The following is a 19,590-nucleotide window of genomic DNA, read 5'->3' as shown; positions in this document are numbered from 1 at the left end:
TGTCACTTATGACAAAAATATTTCTAAAAACATGCTATAACAGTTGCATCCCTTGACTCCTCCTGCACCTCCTCACGCTGACACAGAAAAACACACCCCAGTCAGTCAATGCTAAACATATAATAACACACACCATGCAATACAATACAACAATGAAATAAAATGCAATAAAGAACTTAGGTTACATTGAAAGTACAAAAAATGTATTTAAAGCATATAAAGGTCTCTTGGAAAATAGATAAAAATTAAGATTGAATAAAATTGTATTAATTGAAATACAATCAGAATATCAAAACTATTAAAGTTTTACATTGAGAAAAATTCAGATTTAATTGATCACAGATAAAATTACGTTCATGTGATCGATTAGCTATTTACTAGCCCACTTGGGCATCCTTGAGCGGATATCTCTGTCATTGTGGTTGGATGCCGCATCCTGGTCTTCATGTTGGTCTTAGCTTTGGTGGTGGCGTTGAAAATTGTGACTGAGTCCAGTGCAGACATCTTGAGTTTAGATTCCCAGGTAAAGGGGTAAGAGAGCAATGAATTGGCATCTTCTTCATCACTCACAACTGGTGAAGTCATTTCCAAGGTAAGTATAGTTGAAACCCTTTCCTTTCGCCGATCTGGCCAGTCAATAGTTTTCAGGTTTTTCATGCGCAGTGCAATTTTCTGAAAATTAAACAAAAATCAATCAACAGATAAACCATAATGCCAAGATGGATTGCAAATTATTAAAAAGGAAGTGTCGTGAAAAATTATTTACTTCATTAATCACCCCAACACAAGTTAAGCAGTTCATCACATTTAATGACATATCCTATTTTCTTATGGACACACAATCTGTTGCTCTGATGTGACATGAAGTCACTGAAGTGTAATAACATGTTTATATATCACCATTAACTGACTTGATTCTTATGTTATGATTTATGAAATTATGATCTGAATCATGTGTTACATATCTTAAGAATGTAAAAAGCAATAATCCATAAACATTTTAAATGTATATTTCCGGAACTTAGAATCTGTCACACATTGTAATGAGAAGAATTGTTACATGTTATTATTCGAATAGATATACTTACGGATTTCATTCTTTTTGGTTTTTTTTTTTTGGTTTTTTGCTGCTGTTCTGTGTGACACTTTCTTTCCGGTTTCTTGTCTACTGAGATCATCACGCCTGTTCCGCCACACTCTACAAAGCGCTTCTGAAAATAAATGTTTAAAGTACTATACAGTTTGTTTCACACATTTTAGTTCATCTGTTAGGCAAAGGTATTTATATATGCCATGCTGGCTTGGTTACTGAAGTTAACATCCATAAATCTGTCTTTACACTATTATTTAAATCATTAGCTATTTATAATGACAGGCAGGTGAGTGAAAATTACCTTCACAAGATCCTATTGACCATCCTTGGTCGTGATATAGTCACTTGTTTCTTTGACTACTATATTCATAGAGTCCTCGTCATCGGCTTTACTGAAATAAAAACAAATGTCATTTTTCTTGCACTTCATGCAATCATGCATTCAACACAATGTCTATTAAAATTAACGATCGTCAGTGAAAATTATACAACCAAGTAAACTGCAGATTTATAACTTTGAATACATATATTGTTCTGAAAGTTTACCATTTTGTAGTTAAATGATTTAGAATAACTTCCAAAAAGGCTAACCATCCTTTGTGTTATTTCGTGCAAATTCTATGTACATCCTGTTTGCCAAAGTTATGCAACCGGTAAGTGAACAACTGACATAAAGATCATGATAAAAGAAGTTTAGTTATATCACATGACATAACCTTGCAGCAATTAAGCATTGTAAAATCAAGGGGTCAGTTTGATGGCAATTTCACACAGGTGTAATGTTAAACTGATTTAGTTTACCGGCTATTCAAATCCATTTGCAAATGATACTTTCATGTATTTTTCATTTTGAGAAAACGTACGTAGGGAAGTGAATTAATGAAATATTCAAAGTAAAATTACCTAGTAACATGAGCACATACCTTCGATAGACAAGGGTGATCCTCCAGGAGCAGTCGTGTCCAGATTTTTCTCACAACAGCCTAAAAGATTAAATCAAATACGTTAAATATAACACGTATATATATATGATTATGCTCAACACGTATGTATTAAATTATTGAAAAATTACATGAAATTTTAAATGTATCCTACGCAGAGCTAACAGTTTCTTATATGAATTTAGTGTTTGCCTCAAATAGTTCAGAAACACATCTGACCCCTCTGAGCAAATTTGGGGGTAAACAATTACATTTCACTAATGATCCAGGATTGCATTTAATAAATTACACCGAAATGTTGCCATTGTAAAAGCCCATCATTTTTATCATTCTTTAAAATATATCTGAATTGGTGAAATACATCTTGCAATATCCAGTAAACCCATGAGTGAACCACTACATATGGCGGATCTTTTTGATGCAGATCGTAATTCACCCCCCCCCCACACACACACACACACCTTTTGTACAAGTGTTAACCCAGTTGCAACGCTAAAATTTGCAAACTATTAACAGGAGCACTAAAATCAAAAGTCTGCCCCTTTAAACTTAAATAAATACTTGTGGTTAGTACTAAGATAGTTACTTACAAATACAAGCTTGGTGTATTCTATACCATGTCGATCTATTGAAATGGAATATAAACAAACTTATTTTTCAGGCCTATTTTACTTAGATTTAACGATAACATTTAAAAATAATACGAGCGAAAATATACATTCGCGGGATAAACTTTATAATCTATCCGGATTTCTGTCATTAACGCAATATTTCTTTAAACGTTATTTACAATAAAATACCCTCGGTCTTACCTGACACATCCGAGGTACTCCGAGTTGCTCGCATCCGTTCTCTGCTTTCTTCTCCAAGTCGCGAATTCTTTCGTCGAGTGCTTTTGGGGAAAGTGAGGTGGCCATGACAAAGTTTACACGACGCAGCCATCTTATGCTTAAAGTTTTGAAAAATAATTGCTAGGAAAACAAATTTGTTCCTACCCGCCAAACAAGATGGCGTCTCGCTAACACTCACGGGAAATAGACAGTTTTGTCATTGTGTTTTTTTAAATAAATCTAATGTGACCATTTGACAGTAGATTTCCTCGTTCTACAACAAAAGAGGAAGGTACACCCTGTTGTGAGTTGTTTTGTTAACAATTAGATAGTCTCGCGTGGACGTGATCCTGTCGCCATTCGTTTATTTGTTTACATTGCCGACATCAAATGGGAGTGTGAAAAGTGGAATTCAGCGGATTGAATGTAAGTACTCAAAGTGACAACAGTGAGCAGTTATGGTTTTAGCAGTCTTTTCATCGCATTAGCGTCACTGATTGCTTTTTCTCAGTGTCAAGCATCAATATGTAGACCTTGTGATTATTAACAGTGATTAATTGTGAAAACATGTTCACCTTACTTTAACATGCCCGAGCGTCATGAGTCCTACTGATTTAGCACTCATGGGAAACTTTATTGTGGCAAATAAGTTATTTTCTAAAATCCTGTCAGGAGAAGGTAGTATCCGGATATATTTCTGCTGGATGGACCCCCCCCCCCCCCCCCACACACACACACACACACACGTACCATGTAAGTAATTTACGCACTGTGCTCACAACATTGTTTGTTCTTTTCAGTTATACACCCAGATCTACTATCCCTATCTACCCTTTAAGTTAACTTTACTACTATTACTAATATAATTTGGTGATGTGTCACAATTTCTTTGAAACCTTAATTCATTTGTCAATGTGAATGAAGAATGAAGCACAATCCCACTGACCCTTTGGCTATGATTTGTACATGCATAATTTCTGTAGACTATTCGTGGCACTTTCTGCTGCAGGGACACAGTTCTTTGTGGACATTGCGACAAGTAATTGTCAAGAAAAACAACCTAAAATCACGAGAAATACGTTTCTGAAATATGGTTGGTTTCTACAATATTTGTTTTAACATGGGTACCCAGAGATATTCCGCATATATGTCTTCGTTATATCTATTCATATAATCTGTACTCCAGAAATATTTCAACCAAGTCACATCATACATTTATTAGTTCATCAAATTATCTAGTATCTTATGTTCTGTGTCAGTTCTGTGTATCCAGTTGTACCAGTTTGATATTTGTTTTATAACCATTAAAACCTTGTCCCTTGCATGTGTTAGCCCTACAATGCATTGACATTATCATCACACCTCAAGTTTCATATTTCTGAAAGAATCGTTGTGTCAGTTATTTGATTTACAGATATGGATTGTGGACCAACAAACTCGGAGAATGATGCCCGGTAAGGGAATCTCTTTTATAACAATATTATTCATATAGCTTTATAATGAAGCTGACACTATGTTAATACATACAACAAACCTTTTTGACCTCACTCAAAGTGTAACTGTGCATGGATTCAAGCATAATATATACATATATTTTAAATTCCAGGAGAAATACGGCTTTTCTGTCCTCACTGCCAGACGTCTGTTTCAAGAAAAACACGTTATCTCCATCTCCGTAACAAGATGTTTGTTAGTTTGTAAAGATTTTTCGGGTGAATGACAAATGTTTCATCAGGTTAGTCATCAAAGAATTTATAGATTTCACTAAAAATGGAGTTTGCACTGTCACTTTGCTATCCATGTTTAATATATTTAATGTATGTATCATACATGTAACTGTAATAACTGAAAGTGAGCAAATGGTAATACGTATTTAATATTTGTAATACATGTTATCTGCATTATCATATATATTGCTGTGTTTCATTCATTGAATTGTCTCTCAGTTGAATTGATGATTCAAACTGAATGTCCTTTTCCTTTCCAGACACTGACAGTGACCAAGATATTAACAGCACATTCAAGGTTTGCGAGCTATTACCACCACAATGTGAGAGCCTGATTGATTCGGATTCAGATGTTTCGCCAGATATTAACCAGGACTCGCATACACCAACAAACATCTACAGAAGAACAAAGCACTTTGTGTACTGGCTAGCTCGTCTTCATTCAGTGTGCCTACTTCCTGAGCAATGCTTGTGTGCAGAGAATTCTGTTACTCTTCTCTGAGCGCCCCAGTTTCTTAATACAGCGAATTGTGTACTACTGCAACTGCCCTGTTGCATTAAAATGTGAGCTTTTCTAAGAAATGAAACAGTTGGATCATAATATTTCCAGCGTTTGTTTTTTGTTCAAATAAATATGTAATAAATATAACAAGATAATACAACATATTTCAGTTTTCTAAACTAAGCGAACTCTCATTGTCATCTTCCTTGTACAGAAACCTAGCGGAAACCTACATTACCGAAGATCCACAAGGTTTCCGCAAGACCAGAAACTTACTCACTCCAGCTATAAAGGTTTCAGTAAACTGAAACTAAATGGAAACTTCCAACTACAGTTTCAGTTGACGGAAACATGACGGAAACTAAGACTTGTTAGTTTCAGTTGTGGAAACTATGCGGAAACTCTCATTGCGCGTTTCCTGAAACTGAAACCTAGCGGAAACCTACATTACCCAGTATCCATCAGGTTTCCGCAAGAACGGAAACCAAGTTATTTTTGCTGTGCATGTCCAAGGTATGGAACATGGTCCAGAAAAATAAAGGTAAAGGTACTAAATCTACTGTCCATCATCTTAAACATGGAGATCAGTTACTTACAGATAAATCAGATATTGCGAACAAACTAGGTGAAACCCTCGCTAAACACTCTTCCTCTTCTAATTATGTACCTAAATTCCAGCAGTATCAAAAACAACAAGAAAAGAAAACTATTAATTTCAATTCTGATAATGGGGAAGATTATAATGAAACATTGTCTATTCATGAACTCCATACTGCTCTTGATCAAACTCATGACACTGCTACAGGTGCTGATAACATACATTATCAACTCCTGAAGCATTTACCAGAATCCTGTTTAGAGACGCTCTTATCAATATTTGATGATATTTGGACATCCGGGAAATTTCCTTCTTCATGGCGTGATGCTATAGTGGTACCAATACCTAAACCTGGACGTGATCATACGGATCCATCCAATTATCGTCCGATTTCATTAACTAGCTGTTTGCAAGACCATGGAACGCATGATAAATAATCGACTTGTTTGGTACTTGGAAACAAATAACCTTATCACAGATATACAATGTGGTTTCCGGAAAAACAGAAGTACTGTCTATCACTTAGTGCGTTTAGAATCATTTGTGAAAAACGCGCTGATTAATAAGCAACATGCTGTGTCTATCTTCTCTGATCTTGAGAAAGCATATGACACAACCTGGAGGTATGGCATTCTGAGAGATCTACATGATTTCGGTTTGCGTGGTCGTTTGCCTCCGAGACCAATCAACACCAGAATGAAGGAACACCAGACCTCTGTCAGCAAACTCGACCAGAAATCGGCCATCTCTGAACACATTCTCAAGAACCCTGGACATTCAATCCGATGGGAGGACACTAGGATACTATCTACCAACAACAACAACTGGCGCCAAAGGAAACTGCAAGAAGCCATCGAGATCCGGAGACAGAAACCAGCAATCAACCGTGACCAAGGATTGTACCTACCAAGTGCCTGGGAGTTATTGATAAATTAATCTCATCTATCTGTGTACATTCTATCTATGTAATCTATGTAATCCATGTATAGCCAATCTACCCGTGTACATCCTTATCTACTTGTGTTTGTACATCATCCACCCCCATGTAAACATGCCCATCAACCCTCATGCAGTCATGTACATCAACCCTATCCCCAATCATGTGCTATGTAAACATCATCCACCATTGGCTTCCACCCTTTTCCCCTATCATGTACATCGTCCTTACCCCCTACCTGTGTTATGCAACATATCCCATCATCTGTAATGTATTACCATTGGCTTCTATCATTGTTATCATAACTGTCGGTTTCCAATCAGCGCTTGTTTATACTGGCTTCCAGCTTTCGTTAAGTCATTCCACTTGTTACTTTGTTATTGCTTTACCTGTACATATAAAAATAGCTCTGTACCCCATACTCAATCACCTGATGAAGGAGAAAGCATTAACTCCGAAACGTTGTGTTCTCATATAAAGAAGTTGATATCCATATAATCTTCATTCTCACAGGCTGCCAAACTACCTTGACTTGGGTAAACTGTGATTCTCCACAGCCTTTGTACCCTGCTATATCATCACAGACTGAGGAATCACTTCCTAGTACCTCAAAGTCGTCTTCTGATCACAAATCATCATCATCTCAGTCACATTCAAAGTCTCAATCAACAGCTGATACTCAAAAAAAAGGTGAAAAGTAAAACGAAGCCAAAGCCTGATGCTTCAAAACAACAAAGTGGCAGACCTCCTAAAGGGTCACAAAATAAAGTTTAATTGTTTAATAAGTATGGGTCTCTTGAAGACATGGACGTTTCTGAAAACGTCCATTCTAGGGCACATAGCTTGTCGCCCTCCAAAAGAGTGCGGGGTAGATCCCCAATAAATCCCCCCAAAAGATAGATTATTCCAATAATATTGTACAGTGGAACTGCAGAGGATTAAGGACTAATATACATGAATTACAGCTATCAGTCCAAGATTTCACGCCTTCAGCGATATGTCTCCAAGAGACATATTTAAAACAAACAGATACATTTGACCTTCGTCATTTTAATGCATATCATTGTTTTTCACCTCCAGGTGATAGGGCCACTGGCGGATCATCCATTCTAGTCAGACAAAACGTTATTCAAAGCCCTGTTCCACTTAATACTAATATGCAGGCTGTTGCTGTGACAATTACTTTACATGTAGCGTTTACACTATGCTCTCTTTATATTTCACCGTCTTCGGTGTTTGCCAAAACCGATCTTCAAGCTCTATATGACCAACTCCCGAAGCCCTGTATTATAACGGGAGATTTAAATGGGCACAACCCACTCTGGGGTAGTGTAAATATAAACACTAAAGGTAAATTGTTGGAGGACTTTTGTTCTGACAATGATTTGTGTATTTAAAATGATGGTTCCAACACATATTTACACCCTGGGACAGGGACTTATTCTGCTCTCGACTTGTCACTTACAAATTCAGAACTACTAAATGAATTCGAATGGTCAGTCCACGATGACCTCGGTGGAAGTGACCATTTTCCTACTGTATTAAAAGCTGTAACTCCATCTGATGTTCCTCCATCATCAAGACGGAATTTTAAAAAGGCTAACTGGGCTTTATATCAAACACTGTGTGCTGAAAAACTTAAACCCGAACGTTTTATTGACGTTCTTGATGCTATCAAATGTTTTTCTGATGAACTGAATTCCATCGCTGATGAGTGTATACCAAAGTCCTCTGCAGTTCCACATATTCGAAAACCATGGTTCAGCGATGAATGCAAACAAGCTAGGAAGGCAAGGAAAAAAGCAGAACATTATTTCCGTTGCCATCCTATGGTACATAATTTAAATAAATTTAAAATTTTAAATGCTAAAGCATGGCGTACTTTTAAACAGAATAAACGCCAATCTTGGCAACATTATGTATCTAAAATAAATTCACGGACACCCATGTCCAAGGTATGGAACATGGTCCAGAAAAATAAAGGTAAAGGTACTAAATCTACTGTCCATCATCTTAAACATGGAGATCAGTTACTTACAGATAAATCAGATATTGCGAACAAACTAGGTGAAACCCTCGCTAAACACTCTTCCTCTTCTAATTATGTACCTAAATTCCAGCAGTATCAAAAACAACAAGAAAAGAAAACTATTAATTTCAATTCTGATAATGGGGAAGATTATAATGAAACATTGTCTATTCATGAACTCCATACTGCTCTTGATCAAACTCATGACACTGCTACAGGTGCTGATAACATACATTATCAACTCCTGAAGCATTTACCAGAATCCTGTTTAGAGACGCTCTTATCAATATTTGATGATATTTGGACATCCGGGAAATTTCCTTCTTCATGGCGTGATGCTATAGTGGTACCAATACCTAAACCTGGACGTGATCATACGGATCCATCCAATTATCGTCCGATTTCATTAACTAGCTGTTTGCAAGACCATGGAACGCATGATAAATAATCGACTTGTTTGGTACTTGGAAACAAATAACCTTATCACAGATATACAATGTGGTTTCCGGAAAAACAGAAGTACTGTCTATCACTTAGTGCGTTTAGAATCATTTGTGAAAAACGCGCTGATTAATAAGCAACATGCTGTGTCTATCTTCTCTGATCTTGAGAAAGCATATGACACAACCTGGAGGTATGGCATTCTGAGAGATCTACATGATTTCGGTTTGCGTGGTCGTTTGCCTCAATTCATAGGGAAATTTTTAAATAACAGACAATTTCAAGTCCGCGTAGGTTCTACCCTGTCTGATCATTACAATCAGGATCAGGGTGTTCCACAAGGCAGTATTTTGTCAGTCACACTTTTTAGTATAAAGATCAACAGTTTATCTAAAGTTTTAAACGATTCCATTGATGGATCGCTTTTCGTGGATGATTTTAATATTTCTTGTCGTGGTAAAAATATGCATACCACAGAGCGGCAGTTGCAGTTATGTTTAAACAAAATAAATAAATGGTGTCTTGAAAACGGCTTTAAATTTTCTAAATCGAAAACTAATTGCATACATTTTTGTCGTAAGTACAAACCACATAAAGACCCTGAACTATCTCTAGATGGCACTCCCATTAAAGTTGTCAAGGAAGCCAAGTTCTTGGGATTAATTTTTGACTCACACCTTACGTTTCTGCCTCATATTAAATCTCTGAAAACTAAATGCCTGAAAGCACTTGATTTGTTGAAAGTGGTATCAAATTCTTAATGGGCAGGTGATCAAGCTACCCTCCTCCATTTATATCGATCACTTGTCCGTTCTAAACTTGATTATGGATCCATCGTATATGGTGGAGCCTGCAACAGCAACTTAAAATTATTAGATTCTGTTCATCATCAAGGTCTAAGACTTTGTCTTGGGTCTTTCAGAACGTCACCTATTGAAAGTCTTTACGTTGAGGCCGATGAACCATCTCTTACTCAACGTCGTATAAAATTGTCTTTACAATACATTACTAAATTATATTCTAACGAATCTAACCCTGCCTATAACTGTGTGTACAATCCGCTTTACGAGGATTTGTACAACAAAAAGTCTTCTCTTGTTCCACCTCTCGGGCTCAGAATTAAACCTTTTCTTTCTTCGGCCGGCATTGAGCTGGAAAACATAGCTCCTTCCCATCTTCTTTCTTCTCCTCCTTGGCAGTTGGTTAGGCCACAAGTTGACCTAACATTAACGACTTTGAAAAAATCTGAAACGAATGAATTACAGTATAAACAAGAATATAATCAACTGAAACATAAATATAGCAATTATAAATCCTTATTTACAGATGGGTCCAAGGACGGTGGCGCAGTGGCTTGTGCCACTGTCATTGGATCCAGAACAATATCTTCTCGATTACCAGATAACAGTTCTATTTTTACAGCTGAAGTTAACGCCATACTAATAGCTCTTAAATATATTAAAAGACACCCTAAACGCAAACAATATATAATCTATTCCGACTCTCTTTCTTGCCTTCAGGCTATTAAAAATATCTCTTATAAACATCCACTTTTAATAGAAATTATTGAATTGTATAATAATCTTGCCACTGGCCAATACGACATCGTCTTTTGTTGGTTACCCAGCCACGTAGGTATTTCCGGTAACGCAATGGCCGATCTTGCTGCCAAGGCAGCACTCAACAAATCTGTGACACCACTTCTTATTCCATACTCTGATTATAAAGCTAGCATTAGAACTTACACAGCAAAAATAACTTGGTTTCCGTTCTTGCGGAAACCTGATGGATACTGGGTAATGTAGGTTTCCGCTAGGTTTCAGTTTCAGGAAACGCGCAATGAGAGTTTCCGCATAGTTTCCACAACTGAAACTAACAAGTCTTAGTTTCCGTCATGTTTCCGTCAACTGAAACTGTAGTTGGAAGTTTCCATTTAGTTTCAGTTTACTGAAACCTTTATAGCTGGAGTGAGTAAGTTTCTGGTCTTGCGGAAACCTTGTGGATCTTCGGTAATGTAGGTTTCCGCTAGGTTTCTGTACAAGGAAGATGACAATGAGAGTTCGCTTAGTTTAGAAAACTGAAATATGTTGTATTATCTTGTTATATTTATTACATATTTATTTGAACAAAAAACAAACGCTGGAAATATTATGATCCAACTGTTTCATTTCTTAGAAAAGCTCACATTTTAATGCAACAGGGCAGTTGCAGTAGTACACAATTCGCTGTATTAAGAAACTGGGGCGCTCAGAGAAGAGTAACAGAATTCTCTGCACACAAGCATTGCTCAGGAAGTAGGCACACTGAATGAAGACGAGCTAGCCAGTACACAAAGTGCTTTGTTCTTCTGTAGATGTTTGTTGGTGTATGCGAGTCCTGGTTAATATCTGGCGAAACATCTGAATCCGAATCAATCAGGCTCTCACATTGTGGTGGTAATAGCTCGCAAACCTTGAATGTGCTGTTAATATCTTGGTCACTGTCAGTGTCTGGAAAGGAAAAGGACATTCAGTTTGAATCATCAATTCAACTGAGAGACAATTCAATGAATGAAACACAGCAATATATATGATAATGCAGATAACATGTATTACAAATATTAAATACGTATTACCATTTGCTCACTTTCAGTTATTACAGTTACATGTATGATACATACATTAAATATATTAAACATGGATAGCAAAGTGACAGTGCAAACTCCATTTTTAGTGAAATCTATAAATTCTTTGATGACTAACCTGATGAAACATTTGTCATTCACCCGAAAAATCTTTACAAACTAACAAACATCTTGTTACGGAGATGGAGATAACGTGTTTTTCTTGAAACAGACGTCTGGCAGTGAGGACAGAAAAGCCGTATTTCTCCTGGAATTTAAAATATATGTATATATTATGCTTGAATCCATGCACAGTTACACTTTGAGTGAGGTCAAAAAGGTTTGTTGTATGTATTAACATAGTGTCAGCTTCATTATAAAGCTATATGAATAATATTGTTATAAAAGAGATTCCCTTACCGGGCATCATTCTCCGAGTTTGTTGGTCCACAATCCATATCTGTAAATCAAATAACTGACACAACGATTCTTTCAGAAATATGAAACTTGAGGTGTGATGATAATGTCAATGCATTGTAGGGCTAACACATGCAAGGGACAAGGTTTTAATGGTTATAAAACAAATATCAAACTGGTACAACTGGATACACAGAACTGACACAGAACATAAGATACTAGATAATTTGATGAACTAATAAATGTATGATGTGACTTGGTTGAAATATTTCTGGAGTACAGATTATATGAATAGATATAACGAAGACATATATGCGGAATATCTCTGGGTACCCATGTTAAAACAAATATTGTAGAAACCAACCATATTTCAGAAACGTATTTCTCGTGATTTTAGGTTGTTTTTCTTGACAATTACTTGTCGCAATGTCCACAAAGAACTGTGTCCCTGCAGCAGAAAGTGCCACGAATAGTCTACAGAAATTATGCATGTACAAATCATAGCCAAAGGGTCAGTGGGATTGTGCTTCATTCTTCATTCACATTGACAAATGAATTAAGGTTTCAAAGAAATTGTGACACATCACCAAATTATATTAGTAATAGTAGTAAAGTTAACTTAAAGGGTAGATAGGGATAGTAGATCTGGGTGTATAACTGAAAAGAACAAACAATGTTGTGAGCACAGTGCGTAAATTACTTACATGGTACGTGTGTGTGTGTGTGTGGGGGGGGGGGGGGGGGGGTCCATCCAGCAGAAATATATCCGGATACTACCTTCTCCTGACAGGATTTTAGAAAATAACTTATTTGCCACAATAAAGTTTCCCATGAGTGCTAAATCAGTAGGACTCATGACGCTCGGGCATGTTAAAGTAAGGTGAACATGTTTTCACAATTAATCACTGTTAATAATCACAAGGTCTACATATTGATGCTTGACACTGAGAAAAAGCAATCAGTGACGCTAATGCGATGAAAAGACTGCTAAAACCATAACTGCTCACTGTTGTCACTTTGAGTACTTACATTCAATCCGCTGAATTCCACTTTTCACACTCCCATTTGATGTCGGCAATGTAAACAAATAAACGAATGGCGACAGGATCACGTCCACGCGAGACTATCTAATTGTTAACAAAACAACTCACAACAGGGTGTACCTTCCTCTTTTGTTGTAGAACGAGGAAATCTACTGTCAAATGGTCACATTAGATTTATTTAAAAAAACACAATGACAAAACTGTCTATTTCCCGTGAGTGTTAGCGAGACGCCATCTTGTTTGGCGGGTAGGAACAAATTTGTTTTCCTAGCAATTATTTTTCAAAACTTTAAGCATAAGATGGCTGCGTCGTGTAAACTTTGTCATGGCCACCTCACTTTCCCCAAAAGCACTCGACGAAAGAATTCGCGACTTGGAGAAGAAAGCAGAGAACGGATGCGAGCAACTCGGAGTACCTCGGATGTGTCAGGTAAGACCGAGGGTATTTTATTGTAAATAACGTTTAAAGAAATATTGCGTTAATGACAGAAATCCGGATAGATTATAAAGTTTATCCCGCGAATGTATATTTTCGCTCGTATTATTTTTAAATGTTATCGTTAAATCTAAGTAAAATAGGCCTGAAAAATAAGTTTGTTTATATTCCATTTCAATAGATCGACATGGTATAGAATACACCAAGCTTGTATTTGTAAGTAACTATCTTAGTACTAACCACAAGTATTTATTTAAGTTTAAAGGGGCAGACTTTTGATTTTAGTGCTCCTGTTAATAGTTTGCAAATTTTAGCGTTGCAACTGGGTTAACACTTGTACAAAAGGTGTGTGTGTGTGGGGGGGGGGGGGGGGTGAATTACGATCTGCATCAAAAAGATCCGCCATATGTAGTGGTTCACTCATGGGTTTACTGGATATTGCAAGATGTATTTCACCAATTCAGATATATTTTAAAGAATGATAAAAATGATGGGCTTTTACAATGGCAACATTTCGGTGTAATTTATTAAATGCAATCCTGGATCATTAGTGAAATGTAATTGTTTACCCCCAAATTTGCTCAGAGGGGTCAGATGTGTTTCTGAACTATTTGAGGCAAACACTAAATTCATATAAGAAACTGTTAGCTCTGCGTAGGATACATTTAAAATTTCATGTAATTTTTCAATAATTTAATACATACGTGTTGAGCATAATCATATATATATACGTGTTATATTTAACGTATTTGATTTAATCTTTTAGGCTGTTGTGAGAAAAATCTGGACACGACTGCTCCTGGAGGATCACCCTTGTCTATCGAAGGTATGTGCTCATGTTACTAGGTAATTTTACTTTGAATATTTCATTAATTCACTTCCCTACGTACGTTTTCTCAAAATGAAAAATACATGAAAGTATCATTTGCAAATGGATTTGAATAGCCGGTAAACTAAATCAGTTTAACATTACACCTGTGTGAAATTGCCATCAAACTGACCCCTTGATTTTACAATGCTTAATTGCTGCAAGGTTATGTCATGTGATATAACTAAACTTCTTTTATCATGATCTTTATGTCAGTTGTTCACTTACCGGTTGCATAACTTTGGCAAACAGGATGTACATAGAATTTGCACGAAATAACACAAAGGATGGTTAGCCTTTTTGGAAGTTATTCTAAATCATTTAACTACAAAATGGTAAACTTTCAGAACAATATATGTATTCAAAGTTATAAATCTGCAGTTTACTTGGTTGTATAATTTTCACTGACGATCGTTAATTTTAATAGACATTGTGTTGAATGCATGATTGCATGAAGTGCAAGAAAAATGACATTTGTTTTTATTTCAGTAAAGCCGATGACGAGGACTCTATGAATATAGTAGTCAAAGAAACAAGTGACTATATCACGACCAAGGATGGTCAATAGGATCTTGTGAAGGTAATTTTCACTCACCTGCCTGTCATTATAAATAGCTAATGATTTAAATAATAGTGTAAAGACAGATTTATGGATGTTAACTTCAGTAACCAAGCCAGCATGGCATATATAAATACCTTTGCCTAACAGATGAACTAAAATGTGTGAAACAAACTGTATAGTACTTTAAACATTTATTTTCAGAAGCGCTTTGTAGAGTGTGGCGGAACAGGCGTGATGATCTCAGTAGACAAGAAACCGGAAAGAAAGTGTCACACAGAACAGCAGCAAAAAACCAAAAAAAAAAAACCAAAAAGAATGAAATCCGTAAGTATATCTATTCGAATAATAACATGTAACAATTCTTCTCATTACAATGTGTGACAGATTCTAAGTTCCGGAAATATACATTTAAAATGTTTATGGATTATTGCTTTTTACATTCTTAAGATATGTAACACATGATTCAGATCATAATTTCATAAATCATAACATAAGAATCAAGTCAGTTAATGGTGATATATAAACATGTTATTACACTTCAGTGACTTCATGTCACATCAGAGCAACAGATTGTGTGTCCATAAGAAAATAGGATATGTCATTAAATGTGATGAACTGCTTAACTTGTGTTGGGGTGATTAATGAAGTAAATAATTTTTCACGACACTTCCTTTTTAATAATTTGCAATCCATCTTGGCATTATGGTTTATCTGTTGATTGATTTTTGTTTAATTTTCAGAAAATTGCACTGCGCATGAAAAACCTGAAAACTATTGACTGGCCAGATCGGCGAAAGGAAAGGGTTTCAACTATACTTACCTTGGAAATGACTTCACCAGTTGTGAGTGATGAAGAAGATGCCAATTCATTGCTCTCTTACCCCTTTACCTGGGAATCTAAACTCAAGATGTCTGCACTGGACTCAGTCACAATTTTCAACGCCACCACCAAAGCTAAGACCAACATGAAGACCAGGATGCGGCATCCAACCACAATGACAGAGATATCCGCTCAAGGATGCCCAAGTGGGCTAGTAAATAGCTAATCGATCACATGAACGTAATTTTATCTGTGATCAATTAAATCTGAATTTTTCTCAATGTAAAACTTTAATAGTTTTGATATTCTGATTGTATTTCAATTAATACAATTTTATTCAATCTTAATTTTTATCTATTTTCCAAGAGACCTTTATATGCTTTAAATACATTTTTTGTACTTTCAATGTAACCTAAGTTCTTTATTGCATTTTATTTCATTGTTGTATTGTATTGCATGGTGTGTGTTATTATATGTTTAGCATTGACTGACTGGGGTGTGTTTTTCTGTGTCAGCGTGAGGAGGTGCAGGAGGAGTCAAGGGATGCAACTGTTATAGCATGTTTTTAGAAATATTTTTGTCATAAGTGACAAATATTGATCTGTTATCTAGTGCTATATCTTTTTATTATTTATTAGATATATGTTTGATCCATATTTGTCTGAAAATAAAACAGTGAATCTTATTGTATCTTTTGTTTTTCTTTATGTATACGTGATGATTGTACACAAACTCCTTATATTGTCTTTGCCAACCAGGAGTAACAAGAATGTTATATGCAATGACACACATTGAATGACTCCTGTGAACCCGAGTAAATGAAATGCTGTGGAAAGTTTTCTGGCAACAGAAACTCTGCGGAAACCTGATGGAGTCTTGGTAACTGAAACTCTGCGGAAACCTGATGGAGTCTTGGTGACTGAAACCCTGCGGAAACCTGATGGATCTCTAACTTAACTGAAACTCAACGGAAACTTGTTGGAGCATGGGTAACGGATACCGTGCGGAAACCCTTAGAAAGTGGGTAATTGACAGTTTCCGTCATTGCGGAAACTCAGTGTAAAAGAACGGAAACTCACTGGATTCTTGGTGGAAACTTAAGTTTCAGTCCACTTTCCATCAGGTTTCCGCACTGCGGAAACCAGGTTATTTTTGCTGTGTTACATCCGTGATTTGATGCAGAAGAAGTGGGACACCCAAGTAGGTATCAATAAATTACATGAAATAAAACCGTATATTGGTTACACTTACTTGGGTTGTCAGTCCAGATTTGAAGAAGTTATTTTAAGACGATGTCGTATTGGCCATACTAGATATACTCATGTGCACCTTTTGAAAGGTGAGGATCCTCCGTTTTGTATCCCTTGTGATGAGAGAACCACGGTCAAGCATATCCTGCTTGACTGTGTTGAATTCTCCATCACAAGGGATAAGTATTTTACAGTTAAAACAATGAAGGATCTTTTTACTAGCGTTAATTCATATTTAGTTATTGGTTTTTTAAAAGAGATTGATTTTTTGGTTGAATTTTGAATGTTATGTTGTGTAAATAGATGTATTTTAATTATTGGAAGTTTGGATTAGTAACTTGAATTGTTGGTGGCTGTACCCTCGAAGGGGGTTGAAGTATTGTAAAATTATTGTCCTCCTGAGAGGGTACGTAACTCCAAAAGCATTCACAGTCAATTTAAACTTTCCACTGTTCTTAATCGTAGTATATGTGTATTTTTAATTTTTGGCTAGATGTGACTAAATTGCTGACAGCTGAGGGGATGATGTAAATCCAACTAGGGTCCATGCAGGCAGCAAAGGTACTGTAAGTCCCCATGGCCCCTAGTATGGTGATCTACCTTCAGTTGTTGGCAATCTATAGCCTGATTTTATGTTGTATTGTCCGAATAGTGATCTTAGTTTTAACATTCCACATTAGTTTTAATCCCAGTTGTGATATTCTAGTTGTTTTACTGTCCGTCGTTGACAGGTTTTTATCGTATCCATATATTTCATTTCAGTATTTAACGTTCTCGTCACGATATGGCTGAGATATTGCCGATGTGACGTTAAATATTAACTCACTCACTCATGAGAGCTTCTCTCAAGATCTGGACATCTGACCGACAATAGTCTTCCATCTCTTGAGCAAAGTCAAACATTTTGTCCTTTTGTTCTGCATGCCATTGTAGGAAGTCACTCCTACCCTTGGTGGACATACTGTTCCCTCCATAGAAAGAGGCATCAGGATAAGGTCCTACATACCGTTGATTGGCGTGGGTATTAAAATAATGTGGGAAATAGCCTTTCTTCAACTCGTCCAGATGAAACATCTTGGGAAGGCTGGCCAATTTGGTATTGAAATAGGACAAACTGTCCAACAGTCGAATGTTCAAGCCCCGAGGGACATGCATGGACATGAATTTGGACCCATTGTGCACAATGTTGTCAGGTAGGATACTATTTTGGATCAGATAGTCCAAAATAAAATAACCATCGTAACCCTTGAAATTGTGGGCAAACACTGAAAGGTTTTTGTGAGCTTTTGTGAAAAGTCATTCACAGAATAGTGATGCTGTGTATGGGCCTTTGAACTTGACTTCTCGATGACCACAAGTGTCTGGACATGGGGGCATCTTGAAACATTTGAATTGCTTGTGCCATTTAGAACAATGATCGCAACGAGATCCACAACTCGTGCATTTTGCATTCGATGTGACAGGTTCATCTTTGCACACATCACAGACAGACTGGGCGATGACAAAGTTAGGCTTGTGTTCCTGACGCCCACACCACGATTGATGACAATTATCACATGGGGTATGGTGAGAGCAATCATCATCAGGTCCACACTGTGAACAAGGGGAAGGTAGATAACCTTCTGCACAGGTAGACACCTCATCTTGTGAACACTCAAAATCAAACATGATAAACTTTTTGACTTCCTGTTTGTTATTCACAGCTAGGGGTGTATGATAGCAATGATGATCCATGGGCACCCTCTTACCACAGGGTTGACACATGTAAGTGTCACAGTCGTGCTGACCATCTTTGTTTTGCCAAATGTTTAGGACTTTAAAACACTGAGAACAACGCCAGTAGGTCTCACATTCTGATGGGAGGTCACCCTTTTTGGATTTTTTGGGTTGTTTGTGAGTCTCAAAACACTCTTCCGATCGACATTGCATGTTGCAGTCAGGACAAGTTTTTGCAGTATCATTGACCTTACAGGATTTGTTCTTGCAGACCCGACAATACTTTTCACATTCATGCTTGTGATTTTTGCTAAAAGGGGTGAGACAGTGGTCACAAAAATAACTTAGGCTGAAAAAGCCAGAAATGTTCAGGATAGCATGAAAATGGTTATCCACTAAATAGAGAATCAATTGTTTTCTGTCATCTTTAATTCCTTTGGTCATGAATTTATTCCCTAGTGATGCACTGACCACCAAAATTTGGCATCCCAAGACAGCTTCCAATCTGGGAATATCTCTCAAATTGGCCATTCTGTCTTTGGACACACCTGCTTTATCACACATAGTTTTGGCAAAAAGGGTTTCTTGTGTACTTTTGGAAGCTTTCAAGTTGGTGTACAAGGCAGGCGGACATTTCTTGTGCTCCAGTGCCAAATGAGCCATATGAGTATTTTTCTTGTCATTGGTAGACATGACTAGAAACCTACACTCGCATTGATCTAAAGGATCAGCTTGGAGGAAATCCTCCCATTCAACTTTGGATACTTGATGAACTTTT

General features: G+C 36.7%; 4 long non-coding RNA genes across 4 annotated transcripts; 2 read left to right on the top strand and 2 right to left on the bottom strand.

The window, feature by feature from the left end:
* Window positions 1-623: 623 nt before the first annotated feature.
* Window positions 624-1,463, bottom strand: LOC137286035 (uncharacterized). The gene is made up of 3 exons (XR_010956978.1): window positions 1,395-1,463; window positions 1,089-1,211; window positions 624-672 (listed from the first exon to the last, which is right to left on the bottom strand). It is a non-coding gene; the product is annotated as an uncharacterized lncRNA (long non-coding RNA).
* A 1,797-nt stretch (window positions 1,464-3,260) lies between these two features.
* LOC137277394 (uncharacterized) lies at window positions 3,261-4,909 on the top strand. Its single transcript, XR_010956616.1, has 4 exons — window positions 3,261-3,290; window positions 4,279-4,318; window positions 4,471-4,599; window positions 4,852-4,909. It is a non-coding gene; the product is annotated as an uncharacterized lncRNA (long non-coding RNA).
* A 6,336-nt stretch (window positions 4,910-11,245) lies between these two features.
* LOC137277335 (uncharacterized) lies at window positions 11,246-11,968 on the bottom strand. Its single transcript, XR_010956614.1, has 2 exons — window positions 11,840-11,968; window positions 11,246-11,587 (listed from the first exon to the last, which is right to left on the bottom strand). It is a non-coding gene; the product is annotated as an uncharacterized lncRNA (long non-coding RNA).
* Window positions 11,969-14,975: 3,007 nt separating this feature from the next.
* On the top strand, window positions 14,976-15,815 carry LOC137286046 (uncharacterized). Its single transcript, XR_010956979.1, has 3 exons — window positions 14,976-15,044; window positions 15,228-15,350; window positions 15,767-15,815. It is a non-coding gene; the product is annotated as an uncharacterized lncRNA (long non-coding RNA).
* The last annotated feature ends 3,775 nt before the right edge of the window (window positions 15,816-19,590 follow it).

This window comes from Haliotis asinina, chromosome 1 (assembly GCF_037392515.1).
Source record: "Haliotis asinina isolate JCU_RB_2024 chromosome 1, JCU_Hal_asi_v2, whole genome shotgun sequence".
In the NCBI taxonomy this organism is placed as follows: Eukaryota; Metazoa; Mollusca; class Gastropoda; order Lepetellida; family Haliotidae; genus Haliotis; species Haliotis asinina.
The sequence above is the reverse complement of the archived record's forward strand: the minus strand, read 5'-3'. Positions and strand labels throughout refer to the sequence as shown.